The sequence below is a fragment of the Camelus bactrianus genome, chromosome 3 (genome assembly GCF_048773025.1).
Source record: "Camelus bactrianus isolate YW-2024 breed Bactrian camel chromosome 3, ASM4877302v1, whole genome shotgun sequence".
NCBI lineage: Eukaryota > Metazoa > Chordata > Mammalia > Artiodactyla > Camelidae > Camelus > Camelus bactrianus.
In genome coordinates, this window is record NC_133541.1 from 103,344,665 (window position 1) to 103,368,280 (window position 23,616).

Sequence of the window (23,616 nt, forward strand, 5' to 3'; positions counted from 1 at the left end):
GAATAAGAGGGAAACCAAGGAACTGTGGTGTTCTGGAATCCAAAGGAAGAAAATGTATTAAGGACATAGAATAACTAACTGAAAAAATCCTTCTACTATGTCATGTAAGATGAGGACTGGGGATGGATTATAAAATTTAGCAACATGGAGATCATCTGTGACCTTGATATGAGCAGTTTTCAATAAAGTCTGGTTGGAATAGTTTTAAAAGGGAATGGGAAGAGAGTAATCAGACAATGAGTAGAGACATGTTTTTAAGAAGAATTTTGCATCAGAAGACAGCAAAGAAATAGGCTGGAAGCTGGCAAGAGAAACGGCAAAAAGAATGGTTGTTAAGATGGGAGAAGTAATAGCATGTTTGCATATTGATGAGAATGCTGCAGTAGTAAGGAAAAAATTGATGATGTAAAGATGGTCAATTTCTGGAGAGTTGTTCTTAAGTAGATGAGAGGACGTAGGATTTAGTGAGCAAGCAGAAGGATTATCTTTGGAGAGGACTATGGATTTTTTGTCTGGTTATAGGGAGAATGGCAGAGTTACGTGGATTCAGATACTGGGAGATGGGGAGCTGTGGTGAAGGGCTTCTGTGGAAATTCTCTTACTGCTGCTGCAGTTTTCCCAGTGATGTAGGACACAAGAGGAAACAGTTTCCATACCAATTATAAGCTATATAATTTCAAACAAGTAATTCAACATGTTTGAATCTCAGTTTTCTCATCTGTTAAATTGGAATAAAAATATTTATCTTAGGTGCAGTAATAATGATTAACTGTGACATTACATAGAAAAAAATACCAGCCTGGGACCTGTACCATCAATTAATTTTATCCAAAATTGACCTCAATATGATGAAAAATGAATTAGCATCTTAAATAGCGTATGTCACCTAGATTTCAGTTAAGAGGACTTGCTTCATTATAGGGAGGCAGCCAATAGCTAACAAGAGTGTGAAATAAAGTGGGTTTGGCTTAATTGTTAAGAGGTACATTTATAAAAAGACTTACTGTATCTGTCATCCGGTTCCTGGCCAAGGAGAGCTCACTGAAATGTTTTAGCCGTAATTCTTCTCCACACACCTATTGGTACCCACCAGCTTGGAGTGACAGCGATCCACTGAACATGGGGAGAAAGCAAATGTCAATGTTCATTCTCCTGTCCCAGGCTAAGTGTTCTAGGCGTGTGTGATATCACCCTGATTAAAGTGTCAAATGGCCCCTAATCACATTAAAATGAAATGTGACCAGACCGTACCAAGAAGTGGGACATCCCTGTCACCTTTTCTCTTTTCCCCATAATAGCAATACCTATCTGCTATATTCCAGATAATCTGAATGTCTCTTCACATTGTGTGGACAATGAGATGACTTGAATTTGACAGATCTTATTATGCTGGAAATCAGCCGCTCTAAAATTAACATAGGCTCTTATTAAAAGCGATTATGCAAAATTTCTCTGGTGCCTGAGATTTTTACTAGGCAAATTCCTTCCTCATATTCTTCCTTATGCCCTTTCCTCTTTGTGTATTTTTTTAAGTGGGAATAACACAGGGATTTAGTATAGACTAACTAATGCCAGGAAGGCTAAAATGTTTCTCCACTACAGATATTTACCATCATCTATCAGGTGCTCATGATACTAGGGGAGTCAACACTGAAACTATAGCTTGAGGTATGTGGTGCTTTATGAAAAAAGAATGTCTAACTTTTGAGCCTATAAAGTCAACACTGTGAGACTGGGGAGTTTGTACTGTTCATTGGTTCTTTTTCAGTCACCCACAATAGTACGGAGTAAGTAGTAAGTACACAACAAATGTCTGTTTGGTGAATTAATGCTAATTAATATTTCTCTGGTGAAATTAAGCCTGCCATTAAGAATTATAAATAATCATGGGAAAATAACTCCTTAAACAGAATTTTTTTCAGACCCCATCTCCAGTGAATACCCTAAAATTACTAGAAATGGCCCAGACTCTATACAAATATCTTTCTCCCTCTTGAAATCTTAATTTAGGAATAAATTCCCTCATTTTTTGACTGATTAAATTCTGAAGAGGGTAAATGTGAAAAAAGATAAAATGTGTCTAAGGCACACATAAAATCATGGGTATGTTTTTAAAGTGTCGGAGGCCCAGTCGACTGCTTGTACATGAACCTTGATTTTTTTTTTCTTCATTGTGGAAGATTAGGTTTGCCACAAGTTGGAATATAGTGTAAGTCTAAAACAGCCAAAGTGAAATAAAGGAACAATGTTATCTAGTGACTTCAACTTTGACACTAAAAATAGCCATTTCTCAACTTATGTGGAACAGGACTCTCAGATAATTTCCAGAAGACAATGCGGTCTGATTTAGACTAGAGATCATAAAATCAAATGTCAACAAAGAATAGACTGATAAACTTGTATGTGAGGCTGTGAGGGTAGGAAACTAGTTTGAGTTGAAAACATAGTGAATTGGCCTATCCTAAATTTAAAAGCATTCAAATCAATCTGTTTTTTAAAAACATTGTACCGTGTGTCAACAACAACAAAAAATTAACAGTCAATCTGAAAAAAATAGAAAATTATACTTGAGCTAATCTGAGGATTGGTAACTCAGGAGACCATCTCTCAGGGTTTTGAGAACTGTTCCAAAGAGGTGGTGGGGAAACCAGTACGTATGTGATTTTGGTGAAGGGGATACATGCAATCAAGCGCTCATCTCAGTAGAAGGCTGCTGCTAGCCACGAGGAACAGACATCTTAGCTAGTGGTTTTAGTGCTTTTCTAAGTATGGGAAGATGCAAGAATCCAGATGCATAAAAAAAAATTTCTCCTGAAAATACCTATCTGAAGGCCAGTTCTGCCAGTTTTCCCAGAGCACAGAGTGGTCTTCAGATCTTCACCCTGAGTTCCTTTCAGGGTCTGTTGTAGGTCAGTGACTGCAGTGGCTCATGACTTGATCCCTGTAGAGCCGGATGGTGAACAGTTTTGTTTATTTTACCGTCCCTTACCTTTCGGTCTTAATTTTGACCAAGTTTTGGGAGGCATTCCATGACCAGTTGGTCTCACAGCGCTGGGAATGCTCACTCCCGGGTCAGGCCAGGGTTTCATGCATAGGCTTCTCACTGTGCTGTTACAGGACTAGACCCTATTAGCGGGCAACCACTGCCAATCAGACAGCGACAGTACATGACATAAAGCCTATTTCCCATCCTTACATTGAGAATGTAATTTTTCCAAATGCCCTGTAGTATAGATATTCTAAATCTTTTACTAGTCAGTCTGATTGAACACTAAATATATGTTTGTTTAATGAACACATGAATTCAAAATCCTTGCCCCTCCAAATGTTTGTATGATGTAATGTAAGCATTACTTACTGAAATTTCAGTGAATAGTTCTCAGTCTTCTTTTACCTTTTTCTTCACTGGATACACCATTATTGCTACTGGAGCCGTCCAGTAAGTGGTCCAAAGGCTTATGACTACTGTTAATAGGGCCTCCCTCCACCTGGTGCAGAGGTAAAGTGTGCAGTAATTGATTGGTCATGTCTGACCTGGAAATAGAGATGAATGTGGTTGTACTCATGACACAAGTTCTCTTTTCCTAAGATAGTCTTATTTTTGTATTTGTAAACTATATCAAGAAGTTTTTTTTTTTAATGGAGGTATTGGAGATTGAACCCAGGAACTTGTGCATGCTAAGCATATGTTCTACCACTGAGCTATACCCACCATACTATATCAAGAAGATTTTTTAATGTCTCCCTTCTGCCTCTCAAGTGTACATATTGTAAATGGCACTGGCATCCAAAAGAATTGCTGAATAATCTGTGTATACTTGAATTGAGGTCTTTTGTTTAATCCTTAATGGCCGTCCAACAAATTCTACAGTCTTACATCTCCTTGGAGAGAGCCACAGTTCTCTATTTCCCTATGTCTTAGCAAATATATGATTGAGAATGCTTTTTAAGCAGTAAATGTCTACAAGTTGGAGAAGTTAGAGCTGTTAAATGGTTAACTAAACATCATTGAACAGCATGGCAGTTTGGGGAAGGATGACTGAGGCAGATGTCCCTGTTAGAGAGTTGTTTTTGAAAACAATCACAAAATGATGACTGAGAATTGCTGACTAAATGCAGGGAGAAAGGAATAAAAGTGCACTCTGTAAGGAAGGCATCTTCTCCTAAGATGGGACATTCAAGCTAGACCCATGATTTAGGACAAATTGGATCAGAGACCTCAAAACAAAAGAAATGGGCCTTGCTGACATGCAGTATTATTTACTTGCTCCCTTGCCTGACAACAAAAGCTTCAGAGTCTAGGATACCTGAGGTTTTCTCAGATACTTTGACCTTTTATTTTCTTTCCAACATACATTTTAACACTCTGGGTTACTCACTTAGACTTGAGAATGTGTCTGATTTTGAAACACCAATTTTGTTGCTTGGAGAAAGCCAGAGAAATACTACACCATTGTAGAAGATGTTTCACCCTCGACTAGATTTCAGTGTTGTATCCTTTAGCTCCAGGGAGGAGACTGCCATTCATCCACATGTGCCATCTTGCATGCCTGTTGACTTGCACTCGGCAATGTTGTGATAATTACATGTATGTGTTTTTATACTTGATTAAATTGTGTCTTACTGAATACCATGGTAAATGGGATTTGACCTTTCTCTCCAGGCTGTAGAAAATGCTTCGCTGGTTAAAACATGATTGCCTTCCCCCCAACCCCTACCCCTTTCCCTTTCTCTCACGTTTACATTGATTGTTGTTTCAGGTTAGCAATAAAGTTGAATTACTGAGAAACACCCTGATTGTGTTTTCCAAAGGATAGAAAAACAAAGCATAATAAAGAAGGAAGTGTTTCAAGCAGGAAATGCTTAGTACGCTCTGTTTAGAGCAGCCTCTGATGGGTAGTCTTTGCTCATCTAGCCCTGAGTGGGCTAGTCTGAGGCTCAGTTGAGAATAATGCAAAATCAGGCTACCCAGTATAGTTGTTCTCTAAAGAGAGCTTCACTTACAGATGTTAGAGTAGAAGACCATGAGAAAAAAGCCAGGAGAGCCAGGTGTCTGGAGGGCACAAGTTTATAGCAGAATAGCTGCAGTTCATTTCCACCAGATGGTGGCCGTGCTGGGAAAGCCTGTCTTGAACTTAGAAGTCAGTGGTTGAACAATCGTCAGGCCACTTCATGTCCTTTGGAAGTGGGTAGTATCTCTTCCTGACCAGAGTTTTATGGCCCAAGGACAGAGTCCAGGGACTACAGAAAATAGAGAATTCATAAAGATTCTTCACTGGAGGCAGAGAAATTCAAAAGAATCTAATAGCAATTTTAGATGGCCAAAAATTTTGATACTCTCAGTCAAAATAGGAGTGGACCAGGGGCAAGCCATAAAGACCTACTGGTAAAGATTATGAATGGATCATTGATAGGACATCTGGAAAATTGCCTCTGGCCAGAATCCATCAAATAGAACAGGGTTTGGTTTACTTCCAGGCTGGCCCTAAATGGTAACCCAGGGACCACCAGCAGTCAGAGTCATTTGAGTTGGAGAGATGTTGAAAACAAGCATCTCTATGACTCTGTGAGCTCATCAGGGGAAGTCGAAGAGTGACCAAAAGACGAGTAAATTTAGGGTTAGTAGACTTGAATTATATGAGATTGGGAAAGGAGGTTAACCTCTGTGATATCTTCTGCTAATTAGAAGTCACAGTGCTTTTTCTGTACCCCTCTCTTGTGGTTTATGAGAGTCAAATTGAAAAAAAAAAAGTATAGGATAAAATGCTATTCAAATCTCCAGTTTTATCTTTTAAAATATTATAATTAAATGCAGGTTGAATTGCAACAAATTTAGACATTACCACATCCTTCCTTCTTTTGCTTGGCCATCTCCTCATAATACTTGGGAAATTCGATTTGAATGTCAACTTATGTCTTGCCTTCTTCAGCACTTGTGTGGCCTTTGCTCTCTTCTTCCTTTAGAGGTCTATCAAACGTTTGAAAATGATAGGACTGGAATAGTCCACTAGCAATTAGGTCTAATTAATGCATAAATCTAGAATAAGAAGTGGTATGTAGTTAATACAGAAACAAGAGTAGTGTAAGCCCTTCTTGGATTTCAAGGGCCATCACAGTCTAGCCACATTCTTTAAATGGTCTGGATTCTCACTGTTGCCACAGATAACCTCACTGGCACTCCTGTCTCTGCCTACTCAGGAGGTCAGTCCTCAAATTTGACCATGTTTTCAGACTGCCTATTTTTTCCTCATTTGTTTTCTGACCTCACAGCATTGCCATGAAGTTCAAATGAGGGACTTATATGGGCATATTCTGTGAACTGTAAAGTGCTATACAAACAGAGAAAATTAAATTTAAAGTTAAAACAGGTAGGTTTAAGATCAGTCCTGGATGTTTACTGTGTGACTTTAAGGAGATCTCTTTATCTCTCTGGATCTCAATTTTTTGTTGGGAAGATGAGGGTTAACATTTCTGTCCTGTCAACCACACAAATGTAAAAGGTGATGTTTGTCATTCGTTTGTTGTAAAATTCATTTAGGAGACCCATTTACATGTTATTTGTATTCTTATTTATCAGATTTCATTCATTCTCCTATTCATGTATTTATTCATCTGAGAGTCATTTATTATTTGAAAATACTTATGTAAATAAATGACGTGGGTTTATTCAAAATCACCTAAAATAATCAATATTATATAAAATGTAATTTTCAGTGAAATAAATTTTATAGTATATTCTTCAAAGCATATTTAGTTGATAATCTAAAGAAACTTTCCCATGTTTTAATCCTATCAGAAAATTGCGTGGGATTTGGCACCAGATGAGAGCTCTACAAATTTTAGCTTTTATTTTGAACAGAAATAGCCTTACTCAATTTTTTTCCAATGGATCTTTTATTCTTAAGGACATTGACATAAATAGTTCTGGCATTTTATATTTTACTAGGGTACCTACTTCATAGATAGTTTATTAGGATTCTACTGCTAATAAATTGCTGTTCTTTTTTCTAAACCATTTTAAGTGTCTTTCATTTTCTTCGTCTTCTAAAATAATTTTCATCTTACACATTATCAGGTATAACCTGACTACAATGGTCAAATATGATATCTTATTAATTAATATGTGATGCCTTCTTTCTGTGAGGTTCAGTCTCCTCTGCTAGAACCAGTTTAATATCTTTTTTCTCTGTCACCTACAGTCATTTATGATTTTGTGATATATCAAATTAGAAGAATAATATATTAGTTTTTCAAAAACTTAACTCATTGTATAATCAGTCTTGTTTCATAAAGTATTATTAAAAGAGGGTAGACACACTCAGACCTTTTATTATTCAAAAATCATTATCACTGAAGTGTTTTAGATTAGTTAACATTAAAAATATTTTAATAAGTGATATTCCTTTTCCTGTATGTAAATATGGTACTATTTTATGTATTCCTGATAGAATATCTCAAGCGGCCATAATCTACCTTAACGATGTAACTTGATTCGTCATAGTTTTATCATTTGAACTCTGTATATTCAGAAAACCTGCAGCTGCATCTGTTAAGGATTGTGCCTTTTACTGAAAGAGGAGATATAAATAATACATAGTAGTAGGCAGCATATCAATATTGTCTTCGGCGTCTCTGGCCACTAACTGGTGATAAATCATCCAGACCCACACTTACTTGTTTGTCCACATGTAATTTATGACGTAAGTATTTATCTGAGGTAGCTTTGATCTATAGAATGGCATTCTAATGCACACTTACACACAAGCACAACTCATACTTCCCTTCTTTACTGCTGTGCAACCCAGTTTTTTAATGCTTTGGGAAAGACTTGCCTTTCCCTTGGGTTTCTTTAGTCTAAAGTCACGCCTAATTAATAACTCAAACAAATAAACAAAAAGAAGTCCTCCTCTTTTTGGTAAAATTTCAATTGTTTCATGTTATATAGAAACCCAGGAGAAGGATTACCTAAATTCATGCTCCTTTCAGTACTGGGAAACCCCCAAGTAGTATACAGAATGGATAGATACCTTTAATACTAAAATCAATTAACCCACTAGACTTTATTGATGTCAGTGGCCGCAAAGTGCTGTGTGGGATCTCTACAAAAGACAAGGCATCATCTCTGACAGTCACAAAGCTATTGGAGTACTAAGGCCAGCGCATGTGAAACAAATTGGAGAGGTGTTTTTCCTTAACCGTTTCCTGAGTCTGACAAATACTCCCCTTAGTTTTTGATGTCTTGAACAGTCATGAAGACACATAAATATATAAAAGTTATATCTTTATCTCTACTTACATTATCTGTCTGTCTGTCTGTCTGTCTGTCTCTTGGATGAGCAACAAGTTGATGGAAATGATCCTTCCATATTCTCACTCCAGTTTATATACCTCACTCCTGCTGTATCAGAATTTGTTCTTATTCTAGCCGCACACCATACTCTCTTAGTCCTTTGAACTTTCACACAGTGTACTTCCAACTACAGTATACTATCTTAATACTGTATGACACCACTTATGTGGAATATAAAAAATACAACAAATGACTGAATATAACAGAAAAGAAGCAGACTCCCAGATAGAAGGAACAAACTGGTTGTCCCGGCCTGGCGGGGAGAGACAATTCACGGGGTGGGGAAATGGGAGGTACAAACTATTCATGTAAGATAGACTACACAGATGTGTAGCACAACACAGAATACAGTCAGTATTCTGTAAAAACTGTAAATGGAGTGTATGAAGCCTTTAAAAATTGTGTAAAAATTAAAAAAAAAAAGAATATGCAAAAAAGTATAAAATATACTCTTTCGCAAGTTTCCTGAAAAATTCCTACTACTTACTCATTTGATCTCCAGATTTAAACATCCCCCTTTGTAGCCACCACCTCACACCTCCAGGCTGATGGACCAATGATGAATCTTATTCCATAAATAAGGTATACTAGAAATACACATTTCTTCAAATAACTCAGCTTAGTTTCTATTTGTAATCCCTAGTCTGAAACGGAAGTGGAAAGTTGGTTTCAGTCAATGTGGCCCCTCCCCCTTTATTTGAAGGGGTTTTCATCATCATCATCACTGAACATGTCTTTAATCCTCATAATAACCCTGAAGGTGGATATTGGTATTTGTCTATGTTTTATAGGTGAGAAATATAAATTACAGAGAGTTAAGTAGTTTTCATTTGGTTATGTTATGAAGCCAAACATTCTGAATTTAGAGCCTGTGCATTCAATTACTCTGTTATACTGTATATTGCCAAGGCATCGATGTGGCAGGATGGTGTTTAACTGATATTTTAATGTTATCTGTCCATACAGATACTCGTCCAGTACTCATTCCATCATGCCATCTGGTCCTGAACCAATCATCTTTATAGGTCACCAGGGAGATGTCTCTCATTATCATCTAAATGTTCCCTTTCGGTCAGTGACTCTTTTCTCTATTTCCATGCTGTCCTTGGGCACAAGAATCTGTCTGCTTCATCAACACAAATGCAATGAGGGAGTCATCATGAATCTGTCTGACGTTGTGCCTGTCCAGAACTGATGCGGTCATGTCCTCGCTCTTGGATCTAGGTGGGCTCTGCTTAGAAAGCAAGGAACTGCTCCTGGATCCAGCACATGCAGTTGGGATTTTATCCTGTAAACTAGTTTACAGGGTGTCTATCTCTGGGACTCAGCAGTGTCCACTTGTTTATGAACTCCCCTCCATTTTTCTCTTTTCCTGCATCTAAGAAATCATTTTCTCATCTGGCAGGAGGAGGCCTCTGCTCTTGCCCTATGATGCTTCCTTTTGAATCTTCTTTATGGACCTTCCTGTTTCCTTTGGGCCTGACTATTTGACAGCAAAAAGCAGGAAAACTTACCTTTTTCTCTGCTTTCTATAGCAGCATCTTGTCCTTAAGGCAGTGAGGACTGGCCTGCCCAGCTGCCTGCATGTGAGGAAGAACAACATGGGCCGGGAACTCTGCCACATCCAAGATGTTACCCTCCATTGAGTTGCATTTCCCTGCTATTCGATTCCAAAGCAGCCTACACCTGCCTCCTCACAGGTTTCATGGTTTATTTTACATAATATGCTGACTCTCTTCCTTATCATATTTTAAGCTCTGTGAAGGCAGAAATTGTGCCTTTATTTTCAATATTTGGCATGTGGTAATCTTTTAATAAATAACTGATGGATAAATAAATCAGCCAAGCACTACCACTGAAGCCTTTTAGCTTAGCTTAATATAGGAGTATTGGATATCTTAATATCGTATGTATATATGTGTATCATATACATATGACTTGAAAAAACAAAGTGCCAGTTTTGAATTGGGTGGACTCATTCAGCTTGTTAGTCATACCCTCAATCTCTGGCTTAGGTTCCTGTCTTTATTTGGGTCCAAGATGTTGTCTTCTCACTCTAAATGACATCCACTGGAATGGAGTGAGAAACCCTCTATACCAGTGTCATTGTGAGAACTGAGGGATCTCTTGGCATGGACACTCTCTTCAGCTCCAGCACTGAGACTTTCCCAGATTTCACATGGCTTCTAGCACTCTAAGACCATGTTCTTGGGGTAACCCAGCCTCCTCTTGAGTTTCTGCCTAGAAAAGATAAGGGCTGGCAAAAGAAATGACTGTTCTCTCCAGCTCCTGTTGATGGATCCCTGACCTCCCTTTCTTAGAATTATCTACCTAAAAGGGTTTATGGTTGAGAATTCTTTCTCTCTCTGAGATGTGCACGTATCCCCTACAACTCAGGAATGTCTTTCCCAAAGACCTGAAAGCCCTTCCTTTGAAATTAATCCTCAGGAAGGAGGTGGCCTCTGTCCCCCAGTCTCTGTCGGAGAACCATCCTAACCTCCATAACTACCAGCAAGCAGATACACTGGTCTAATCACATGTACACGGACTAACCCTTGGTAGCTTTTCACTTGAGTTCTTACTCGCCACTCTGCCTCACCATCTTCATTTTCCCTTTAAAATGCCCAGTCACCTCACTGCAAATCAAATCAGATGATCCTCAGCATTTTCCCCTACTGTCAGTAGTTCCTGAAAGCAATCTGTTTTCAGGGCTTTAACTAATGTCTGGCTTTGTTTATCTTTGACAGTTATCATAACCATACCTGTCTATTATGGACATGAGTAGATAGATGGTCTTGATTTTCAAGAGGGCTAAAGAGAAGTTAGAAGAAGGGGTTCACACAGTGATAGAAACAGAGCATCAATTTCAAAGAAGAGTTGGGAAACCTGCCATATTGGAAATAGTCCTATAGCTCCTGCCTTATGTGACTATAGGACATAGATGCCCTATGAAGCACAGAATACACAGACAATTTGCTGAGCACATGCTAGGATGACTGCTTTTCCATAAACTCCTGATTTCATAGTAATGCCAATAACAGTTAATATTTATTGTTGCTTACTCTGTATATCCCAGGTACTGTGCTAAAACACTTGGCATGCATGATCTCATTTAATCCCCCTAAAAAGCCTGCAGTGTAGGTGCTGATGCCATCTTCATTTTATAGGAAGGAAACTGGAGGCCAGGGAAGGCAAATGATTTTCCCAAAGGTACATAGTTATTAAGCAACTAAACCAATACTTAAACCAACTCTTTGACCTCAAAGCCCGTACACTTTGTTGGCTCACTGTATTACTGACTAATAGACAAATATACAAGTAACGGTAGTCCAAGGCAGAATACTGTACGTATCACAGATACAGGAGGGGAAGATAGCAGTTGCTTAGGGAACTTTTAATAATTACAGTGAGATTAATGAAGGGGAACTAATGAACACTGTTATTACATCTTTTTCGTGAGTCTAGGAAAATTTGCCATTTTTCTGGAGAATCTGAACTTTCAACTTAGGAAAGTGCTTAATGACCCCTACGTCCTGTCATTTATTGGCTAGCATTCCCTATACATAATTTCTCCTCTTATCTTTTCCCTCACTGTTGCTTCCTCTGAATCATTGTCATAGACTTGAATAAAACTGAAAGCTGAGTTTCAGCACAGCCCACAACTTCAGGGGAGAAACAGAGGAAGATAATCAAGTAACCTTGATTCGGGGTGTTACAGCAACACAGCCAGCCTCAGATGTGGCTTCGGTTGGCTGGACTCATCACTCTGAGTGAGTTCTGAGCACTGGGAATCATTATCTTTACTCTCTCTTGACAGTAACTGAAGAAAATCCAAGTCAGACACCGTCTCTTAATCAGTCAGTGTCAAGAAGTGTTACAGTCACTGGATGTTCCTTTTGTTACCAGTCTTCCTGCAGAAAAACTCAGGGAGACTTTGTCTCTTACCCACATCTGGCGTGTTGAAAAGAGTGATTTTCAAAAGGTCTTTCAAGTCACCATAGCCTTCAGACCTGGACAAAGATGTGCCGGGCCCCATCTCAGAGATTCAGTGGCTTTTTCTGTGGAACTAAACCCATTAACTGGTTCATTCAGCTTCAGAGATTATAATAAAGTTCAACTTACCATTTACTAAAATCAGCATCAGCAAAGTGAGGAGGTTCTGGAATTTGAGCTCTATTCCCCATGTGGGGCGCTCTACATTTGTAAAGGCACTCATGGCCTCAGGGATGATGATAGAGTGAGATAATAGGTAAGTATTTGCCAAAGTACGGATCAAGAGACTATTTGCTGTAAACCTTTGTCTGTAGTAATTGTCAAAGAATGACAGAGTATTGTAACTGGAAAGGGTCTGAGGAAGTCCTCTAGTCAGTAAGGAGGGAAGAAAAAGAAATGCTTCAGTCAGATACATTCTACCTGCTAAGACCTTGGGGAAGACAGCTGACTTAGGCTTAGTTTTCCTAGCTATAAAATGGCATAAATATTCTTACAGTATATGAAATAAGACTCAACATACTACTTGGCATATGATAAATGCCCACAAGTTTTAGTTAACTGCTTCAGTATCATCATAATCACCCCTGTCACCATCATCTACATCAAATTATAGCCAGCTGGCCAAATCCTATTTGAACATAGTCACACTCAGTTGATAACTTACTGTCCATGGCTGGTTTTGCCCTGCAGTAGTCGGGTTAAATACTTGTAGCAGAGACTATTACAGAAAAGGTCTACTCATCCTGATTGGTGGTTCTAATGCCCCTGGGAAATGATGGAAAGGCCAAGAAGCAGCCTCTGGTTTCTACCCCTGCCCATGGCATATATTGACATTTTGCATATGATCTTATTATAGAAAAACTGAGGAAAGGGAAAGTAGAGGGACTAAAGTTAAGCAAAGTAGGCTGGTGATTTATTTTTCCCCAAAGAGAAAGACTAGCCCTTTAGTTAATAGGTAAGAGGCAGGAAGAAGGAAGAGAAGAATTTATCAGGGAGGTAGGGCCATCCTGATAAAGACATACTAGTGAGAAATGACGTGGAGGATTCGTGAAATTGTATGTAGTTTTCAGCTGATGGGACATTGAGTATGGAGTTGGGATCATGGAGTTGGAAGTTGGAAGGTAAAATTAGGCAACTGAGTAGCAGCTTAATCATGCTTGATACCAATGTTATCTTAAGGAGCTGGGACTTTTCTTGCAGGAGATTGAGAATTTCTAAGGGTGGGAGACCAAACTGACATTCTCGGTATTCTTTTGGTTTGGGTCATGGCAACACAGATAATGTCAAAAAAATTGGCTGCTGGTGAAATGCAGACAGAGAACAGCTGGGAGGTGATATGGGTGGTACACGTAATGTATATTTTTCTACACCACGTGTCAGTCAGACATTGCCAGGACTAGAAAACTTTGGAAAACTCAGAGTGGCTAGAAAGTAAATACAATTTTTTCTCTGAATTTTCAATTATTTTTAATTCATAAAAATCTAAACCAAGACAGCTACCATGTCTTCTGAAGAATGGATTAAACAAGGGACAGGGCATGCTCTTTTACGGTGGGGAAGGTAGTGTTCACATACGGTTCTATGAATGTCAGGCCCATGGTGGTAGTCAGAACTACTAGCGTTTCATTTGTTGAATGTTAAGCTGTGACCGAGTGACTTTACAGGCATTAGGTCTTAGGATACAATAACTTGAGGTATCCCCTGCTATCATTGCTAGTGTACATGTAACGGCACTGGTGCTTTGAGATAGACCCCAAGTTTCATAAGCAGTAAATAGCATAGCTCAGATTTGGGCACAAATCTTGTCTGTCTTCCAGAGCAAGCATGATTCACAAGTACAGAATAGTTAATTTTCTTCTGTTCTTAGAAGAATAACTGGCATATAGTGGACACAATAAATAGTTGGTAAATGATGAATGAAAATTTTAAAGAATAATTTAAAATTTCATGCCTATAACTTTAAGTGATACAGTATCTCCTTGTACTATAAAATGTTAACAGTGCTCATTAATTGCTTAAAAAGGATCCAGATGTTTTCCATTTGCCTATAATGGTGTCAGATACCGTTCAGTACGTCCAGAAAAATACTTCTTGAGTGCCTTTTACTAGACTAGCATAATACATTCATACTACATTTTCTAGATAACCAAGAACTTTACCATGTGTTATCACATTTAATCTTCATAACAACCTTATAAGGTACCTATTCTATTTTATAGACGATAAATGGACTCAGATTATTGCTTGTCAAGGTTACGGCTGAAAATTGAAGTCTTCTGAACCCACATTTGTGTACTTTCCACTGTACTGGAAATGCTTCTTATGTAGATGACACAAATGTGGAGCTGTAAGGGATGCAAAATCAATTTTTTGAAACATAATATATATGTGAGTTTGTATATATTCTTTACAACTGCTCCCTCTAGGGTGAAAATATCCTGTCTTCTAATAGAATAGATTGACTTTTTCTGTTTTGTAGTTTATATAAATGGAAACAAATAGTATGTAATCTTTTGTGTCCAAATACTTACTCAATATTAATTCAAGACATTCATTAATATTATGTATAGTTACCATTTGTGTATCCTCATGGCTTTAGCATATTTTGCTATTTAAATACATCATCATTTAAAAACATCTATTCCACTGTTGAATGTCATCTGGGTAGTTTTCACTTTGAACTTTGAAAGTCATTTGAATTTGACTAATGCTGCTATGAAGAGTCTGATACAGTGTCTTTTGGTGAACAGACCTGTGCATTTCTGTTAAGTATATAGTTAGAAATAGAATTTCTGGGTCAAAAGGATACGGTTTCACTACAGAGATTTATGCAATTCCTTTTTTCCTGTTTATTATTTTTCTATATTTTTACTTACTAGTTTAGGCTTTTTTTTTTTTAAGTAGAATTAGAAATGACAAACGTATTTGTTTGGGGTGACTTGGGCTGGTTAAGTGTCAGATCCTCTAAGAGGTGGTCTTGATATTCCATTTAATACTTATTTACTGTTAGATCCCCAGAACAGTGGAGTCTCTGCCTCCGGAAGTCCTCTTAGTTCATTCTGCTCTGGTCTTCCACACATTAGTCAACCTCTGTTCTTGCTCTTGAACTGCTGAAAGGCTGTTGCTCTAGAGAATTACAGCATCTCGTGAGGAATCATTTGGTCAACCATCTAACATCTTGATAGTTATCACTGATTCTTTTCTTCCCTTTATATTAGTAAAACAAAAAGGCAAAAAAAAAAAAAAAAAAACAAACCCACCAAAAAACCTCAGAGAAACAGAAAAAAAATGCCCTTTCCCTACTAAGGGATATTATCTAATCCCCTTTGTGGATATATACTTTCATAGTGGCTTTGTATTTCTGTATTCTCAATTGTGTTAGATATTAGAATACTTTTCTTAAGAGCTGGTGCAATCTTAGCTGAAGACTAATCTTAGGCCTTCACTCCACGGATATGCATAGAGACTGGGAGAGAAAATTCCCGTTAGCGTTTTGTGCCTAAACATCTAGATAATGTAGCATTTTTAAGGCACATCAGTGGTTATCAAGTGTCTGCTCCTTGCTTATTTGGAAATCTAAGATGAAAGAAGACACTTGTACAACAATAAGTTTATTCCCTTGCTCCACACATGATTATGAGGGACATTGAAATGTCAGAGACTAGGAGACATTTGTGTAAAATACTGAAGTATTAGCATTTACAAAATGGTGAAAATTTTCTAGTTGAGTCAGCATTGGGCAAAAACTATTGTATACCCAATAGAATCATCTAAGATTTATCCAGTAAATTTTATCTGTGATAACATTTTTAAAAGAGTTGGGAAGCAGTTAAGTATGTTGTTTGACAATGGTAGAAAGAGGTAGGGCTGTCTTCTCTCACTTTGTTACATAAAATTTTGTGACCATGGCTACTAAGTCCGGCTCCTTTAAAAATGAGAAAATGATGGGAAAGAATCATACTGTTATCTGATCTCTGCAAAGAGTCAATGTCACTTAAAAAAGGAAGGGGGAAAAGGGATTGTATTTGACTGGAGGAATGGCTGGGGACAAAACAATCAGATGCAAGGTATAGTCTTGGATTAGCTATCGATGTAGATAAGCTATAAAGATTATTTGGGGTCAACTGGGAAAAATAAAATGTGATCTAGATATCATAGAGATAGAAAATTTACTAAAATGGGAAGGTTGAAATTAATAAGAAAGGAGATTGTAGAACAGTATATACAATATAATCTTACTGTAGAGTGAAAAAAAAATGATGTGTGTACATGAGCATGCTTACATTGGAAATCTAGAAAGGTGTGAGCTAAAGATAACACAAGTGATCCTGGGGTGGTAGAAATGTAAGGATTTATTATTAGTGTTATTTTTAAAACAATTTTGCTTGTGTTTATTTTCAGCATTTCTTCAGTGTACATGTTCTTATTATGTTAATAAAAATAATGATTTTAATCATAAATAAATGCATAAGTAAATAGTTAAGGGATTCAGTACCACAAATTATCTGATAGCTGGTTAATGCAAATAGCTAACCTAATAATAACAGTAGCAGTTAGAAACTACATTAATTAGCATTGATTAAGTGTGCCAAGCAATGTGATTATGTTTTGTACAAACATCACATAAACTGATACTCATAGTTTGGAATTGACTGATACAAGCTACTATGTACAGAATAGATAAACAATAAGGTACTGCTGTATAGCACAGGGAACTATATTCAATGGCTTCTAGTGACCTGTAATGAAAAAGAATATTAAAAAGAATATATATGCTGTGCACCAGCATTGTAAGTCAAAAGTTTCTTTAAAAAAAAAATGAAGAAAAAAAACCTCTATGAAATTGGTACTGTTATTTCCATTTTATGGATGAGGAAACTGAAGATCACAGAGATTTACCAACTTCCCAGGGATGCAGCTAGTAAGTGACGAGAGGTGAGACTGAAGCCCAGATCTGTCTCAATCTAAGTAATTCTTACTCGATTGCCGTGTACATCGCCTCCCAGCATCCTGTTACCAACATCATCATCTCATTGGCAGTCCCAATGAGAATTTCTCTGTTCTATTAGCTATAGAGACTATTTCACAAATTACCAAACATGGTCTGTTAGATTAAAAAAACTGCTAAGTCCTTGAATATAAACCTTTGGAAGGTTGGAACAAAATTTCAGTAAGGAGTGGTTGGTTGGCACTTGCATTTGAAAAGATTATAATTGAGTGAGATTGTTGAGACTTTAGGGAAAAAATCTGAATGTGTTTATTTTTTGAAAAGCCAATTTTAGTGCAGAGAAATAGAAAGAAATAGAAAATAGAAATAAATTGAAACTAGTTTTCTATAGTATATGAATATGCTAGTAAATTAAAGTAAAACACTTAGCATATTTTCATATAGATGTTTATATAAACACTGATAGATACTGAGAAATGAATGTGTTGATAGAAATTTATTAATGTTTTCAGTAGATAGGAAAAAGTATGAGCTGAATCTTTGTTAAATATCTTCATAAATATGCATTGAATATGCTTAAGAAGATTTCAGTATTCCCCTCTGGTTGAAAAGAATCATTCTGGGAAATGCACTTTGCAGAATTATACATATTTCATGTATGTGCCTAATTTCATTTTAAAGTTCACTGGGATTTATATTACAATTAAGCTAAATTGAACAATATAAAAGTATACAGAAAAATCAGATGTAAAAAGCTAAGGAAAAGAACAGTTAATGTTATTTTTTTAAATTTAAAATGATACCAGAATGTCAGGTTTTGCCATGAAAAGGAGATTTTCCTGATGTGATTGAAATTTTTGATGTAAAAACAACTCAAATAACAGAGGGAAAAAAAGTATTTTAAGAATGTGTCATAGCTACTTAAGAAATGGGCTCTCCTGACCCTGGAGATTTTAGGTAGACAAAGAATATTTTTGGAAATTCATGGAACCATTTTGAACCATTGGGATTTGGGGTCTGGGATATTTATTGATTCTATGAAAACAGGGAGAAAAAGAAACAGATACTTACATTTAAAATCAAATTTGTTGTATATTACTACTTTAATCTCTTCCCACTGTCACTTTCCAGTAGACTATTTGTTAGCTCTACTGTGAATTGACTGGTTATACTGATTTTCTGAAAAGATAAGGACAGTTCCAACAAAGAAAATGGCTCACCTTTCCTGCAGAATATTGCACATTCAACAAACGAAAGATACTTGAAAGATTTACGTGCCAGAGATTTTTTTTAAAGCAACCGAACATTTGTTTTCCTGTTGGACAGAGGCATCTTCCCCACTCACTCTCTCCCAGACTAAATCAATTCACCAAAGAAGTTTCTGACACCACTGTGATAAAACACTAAGCATTTTAGAGTTTCAGTTATCTTACAGCAGATATGTGCCTTAGGAGTGAGTAGTGGAGATAGTTAATCTCCTCAATTTTTATATGTAAATAACGCTCCAGAAGCTAGTCATCCCCTCAGCTCTTACCAGTAGGGAGGAGATATTAATATTAGCATGTCCTCAGCATATTAGGATTCTACCTTCTGGGCTATTTAATTTTTTAAGGCATTTCCTATTGTATAGAAAGTCATGTTTACAGTAAAGCAAAAGACTTAATCCTGCTCATTTGTGTCTAGAGAGTCCTAGAAAAGTCCTTCTGCCATCATGATGCATGTCCTGAGCAAGTGCAGTGCTCTGGTTTGCATTACACAGACACTTTCTGTGGCAAAACATGAACAGTGAGGAGAATATAAGTGCAGACTTGGGAGTCCGATTTCATGGATTCAGCACCTGTCTCTACGCATTTACCAGCTGTGAGATCTTGGGCACATTTCTTAATCTCTCCCTTGTAGTGTCCTCATCTGTAAAATAGGCATAAGAATCTATTTCATAGGATTGTATTAATGACTAAATGAGTTTAAAAGCACTTAGAGTAGTAAGTGATACATAGTATGTGTTTCAAACATTCATATCTATCAGTACATAATATTCTAGCAGGTAAATATACCATCATTGACTTTGCCATTCAGTAGTCCTGTTTAATGGATTTGTTTGTAATTGGATTAGTAAATTTGGTTTATTAGTTATATTAGACTTGTTGTGTATTAGAATTAACAGAAAATGCTCAAATTACAAAAATATTCATATATTTTAGACCTTCTCCCAATTATGTACAAAAATCCTTGGATGATTTTCAAGCGCCCGAATGGAAATAAAATAATAAAGGTAGCCATCTAGGCAGTCCTTCTGAAAGATGATCCTCTCGTCCAAGATAAACAAAGAGTACCTTGATAATAAAATATTACCTTGATAAGAGTAAATAATCAAGGTAATATTTTTCAGTGAGTCATTTTGAGCTTGTGGAATAATATAAACTCCAATTACAGAAAGTAAAAAGTTTGTCTTGTTGAAGGTGAAAAACTTCTAAAGACACGACCCTTAAAAAAGCATTGATTAGACATACAGTACTGGGTATGTGGATAAACTTGACCTATCTGGAACATGAATATATCAATGTCTGTTCTACAGAGACATCACTTTAGCAAAATTATTATGAGAAGTTTATTTAGAGTAAAAGTTGTGAATTTAGTCATTCAAACTTTAAAAATTTGTTAACCTTTCCAGCTTCATACTTTACAAAAGACTTGCATATTCTCTTAGAGCATGCCAAATATATTAGGCTTTAAGAGAGAGATCTCAGTGGGGTGGTTGTGTTAAAATACTCCAGTTGAGTCACTAAGAAGACATGTTTCATCTGTAACTCAGTTACATACAGAGGGGATGTGAAGTGGAGCCGTACGCAATTTTCAGTAAGTTTGATAAATGTAGATGTCAAATAATGCCAAGTTTTCTTTAACTGAAAGCTTTGTCTGTGAATTATTAAAACTATTGCCTCCAATGTCTGGATCCCTTTGTCTGCATTGACCTAGTCTATATGAATACATTAAGTGGACCAGCATTGACACAGCCAAGTCCCATTAGCCATGTTAATTGGAAAGTAATTTGTACCAGAAACCATACTGACCTGTGTCAGATATTTCAAATGGATCATGTATTAAGATTCTAACCTGGAGGAAAAGTATTAAGAGCCAGAGACAATGGACTGTGTCTTCCTTTCCCACATATGATAAAACAGAGAAAGTGTGAGCAAATATTTTTTAAAAGCTGCAGTCCCCACAGGCAGCCGTGATTCTTGGGAGATATATAGGACGATTCGCTAAATAGAATCTGAGGCTTCCACTTGATTTTTCTCTCTCACGGAAAGAGATGGTACTAAGATTGTGTCTATTGTTCTTAAGCTGAATATGACAGATCTTGGTGCCTCATGTAAAAGATGAAATGTTTTTCTGCCCAATGGACAAGAACACGTACTATATGGAAATGCTGAAAGACTCTTTGATGAGAAATTGTAGTTTCTTTCTTACCCTTTCTGCTTTATAGACAATCATATATGCATATGGAAAATGTGACTTTAATATACAGAAAGGGGTTTTAAAAGGCTGTAAATAGGTGTGACTAAGGACCAACAATTTCTCCCCTGGGGAAAGTGAGACAAAGGGTAACCACTTTGCTCCACTTTCCTTGAACAGTCTCTCATAAGCACATACATGGAGTTTGGCTAGTTCCTGTTCTAAATATTTGTTAATTGGCCATTCCCACTCACCATGTCTAGAGCACAGAACTGTTCATATGATTGAAAATTCCCTTCTTCAGGCAGATAACTAAGAGTGATTCTGTTATCTTGTTTTTGCTTGGTTCAGAATTAATCAGTGCTTGTAAAAATGTATTTTCTAATCTGGAGACTTTGTAAGACAGGGAAATTACAATTGGGTCTTACTTTTAGACTGTGAATGGGAAATGCCTGTGTAATGCAGTAAATCTGTCCATTTACCTTTGATGATATGTGAAAGCAGTGTCTACACTCACTGCCATGGTTGCATTATGTACATGCGAAAGCTGGACCAGACTGAGGAGCTTAAACCACCCATTCAAAGGCAAATTAAATGAAGGGAATGGAATTAGGTTCCAAGAGACTTTTGGGTCATTGGGAATAAATCCAAATCCTGTTATATACCAAGTAGCTCACATGTAACATGGAACCTAGACAAATGGGGGATGGGTTGCCCTTAATTCCTGAGAAACGAGTACTGACAACTCCAAACAGTGGGATGCTAGATATTAAACTCTGAAGACTTCTCCAATTACTACTTCTAATAAGCCAGAGTTCTTTGATAAGCAACAGAAAGGTACTGTATAAGAAAAGTGTTGCTGTTTTTTTTTTTTATGAACATAGACTTATTGTAAAGATTCAGTGTATCTTAAACAACAACAACAACAACAACAACAACAACAAAATTAAAGAACCAGGCTCAGAATGAACAAAAGAATGGGAGAATTATGTCCCTTTTGAGGACGTATGCTACTGGTCTTACTAAACTATTTTGTTGGTGCATCAATGTTAACATAACTTCCTGTGATTGTTTTCTATTCTTATATCACTTTACTTAGGATTCAGGGTGTTAGGAGACACAGAATCCAGCTAAATTCACTTATCCAGATTTGGGAAGGATATCTTACATGTTAATTTCATTAAAATTGCACTCAACAATTTTGAATTGATTTAAAAGGAGATTGGGGTACTATTACTAGAATAATGTTAAAGCATAATGTAAAATAGGGCAACAAATATCCATTATACCTACCATCTACTCAGTGTATCCTTAAATTAACCAATGTATCTACAAGGGATACTGTAGCCACTATATTATTTGTTTACTCCATTTATCTTGCAAGTGTTATATATGTATATGTATAATATATATGTCACATATATAATACATATGCAAAATACATATATGAAGTACTTATATATGCTGATGGCCCAAGGTTATCTACCAGAAGTCTCAGATTTATAAAGACTCAACTCCAAACTCTGTCTCTCGTGCTGTTCTTACTGAGGTTTGGTTTTGGTTTGTGTTGAGCCTGATCCTTAGTCCTACTGTGTGATCCATTTGGTGTCTCAGCTAGATGGCTGGGATCTACTCACTCTGGTTGGTACCGAATTGCAATATCTTCGAACACTATTTTATATCATTTATCTCCATTCTTCCCTTACCAGGGAGTAACTGCTATGGGGTTAAGCTTCAAAGTCTAGTCCTGTATGTATGCAGCCCAACCCTCGGCCAAATAATTTCCTGGAAACCCCTCCCCTCAAACTTGTGGATTTTTTCCTCTGTGCAGTTCTTTCCTAAGTGTCCTGCCACACATTTTTTTCAGATATTTCAGCAACCTGGAACTCAGGTCTCTGCCCTCTAAGCTCAGTAGGACTGCAAGGCTGTGCTTTCAATTCACCCCTTCTACAACAGTCAGTAAATTGTACCCGGACAGAAAGCTGGAGAGAACGAGGAACTAACTGATGAGCTTCATTACTGTTGGGGATTGACATTATGTATTGTTGTTCAAAGTCTGAAAACAATTACCTTACATATTTTGACCAGTTTTATTTATATTTTTTGGTTTATTTATATTTTTATTGAGGTACAGTTGACTCGTAGTATTAGTTTCAGGTATACAACATAGTTACTCAATTTTTATAGATTATACTCCATCTATAGTTACTATAAAATATTGGCTGTAGTCCTTGTGCTGTGCAATACATTCTTGTTGCTTATTAATTGTATATGTAGCAGTTTGTACCTCTCAATCCCCTGTAGTGCCCTTCCCTACTTCTCTCTCTCCACTGGTAGCCCCTAGTTTGTTCTGTATATTTTCTTTTTTGTTATATTCACTAGTTTATTTTTCATATTCCACATGTAAGTAATAACATGTAGTATTTGTCTTTCTCTGTATGACTTGTTTCACAAAGCATAATACCATCCAGGTCCATCCATGCTGTTGCAAATGGCAAAATTTCATTCTTTTTTAAGGCTAAGTAGTATTTCATTGTATATGCATGTAGTATATTTCCATATCTTGCCATTGTAAATGATACTGCTATGAACGGTGGGGTCCATGTATCTCTTCAAATTATTGTTTTCATTTTCCTTGGATATATACTCATGGATGGAATTGTCGGATCATGTGGTGGTTCTGTTTTTAGGTTTTTGAGGAAACTCCATTCTGTCTTTCATAGTGGCTGCACCAATTTCCATTCCCACCAACATGAACAAGGGTTCCCTTTTCTCCAAATTTCTCCCAACATTTGTGGGATTTTTTTTGATGGTTTTTTTAAATAATAGCCATTCTGACAGGTGTGAGGTGATATCTCATTGTGGTTTG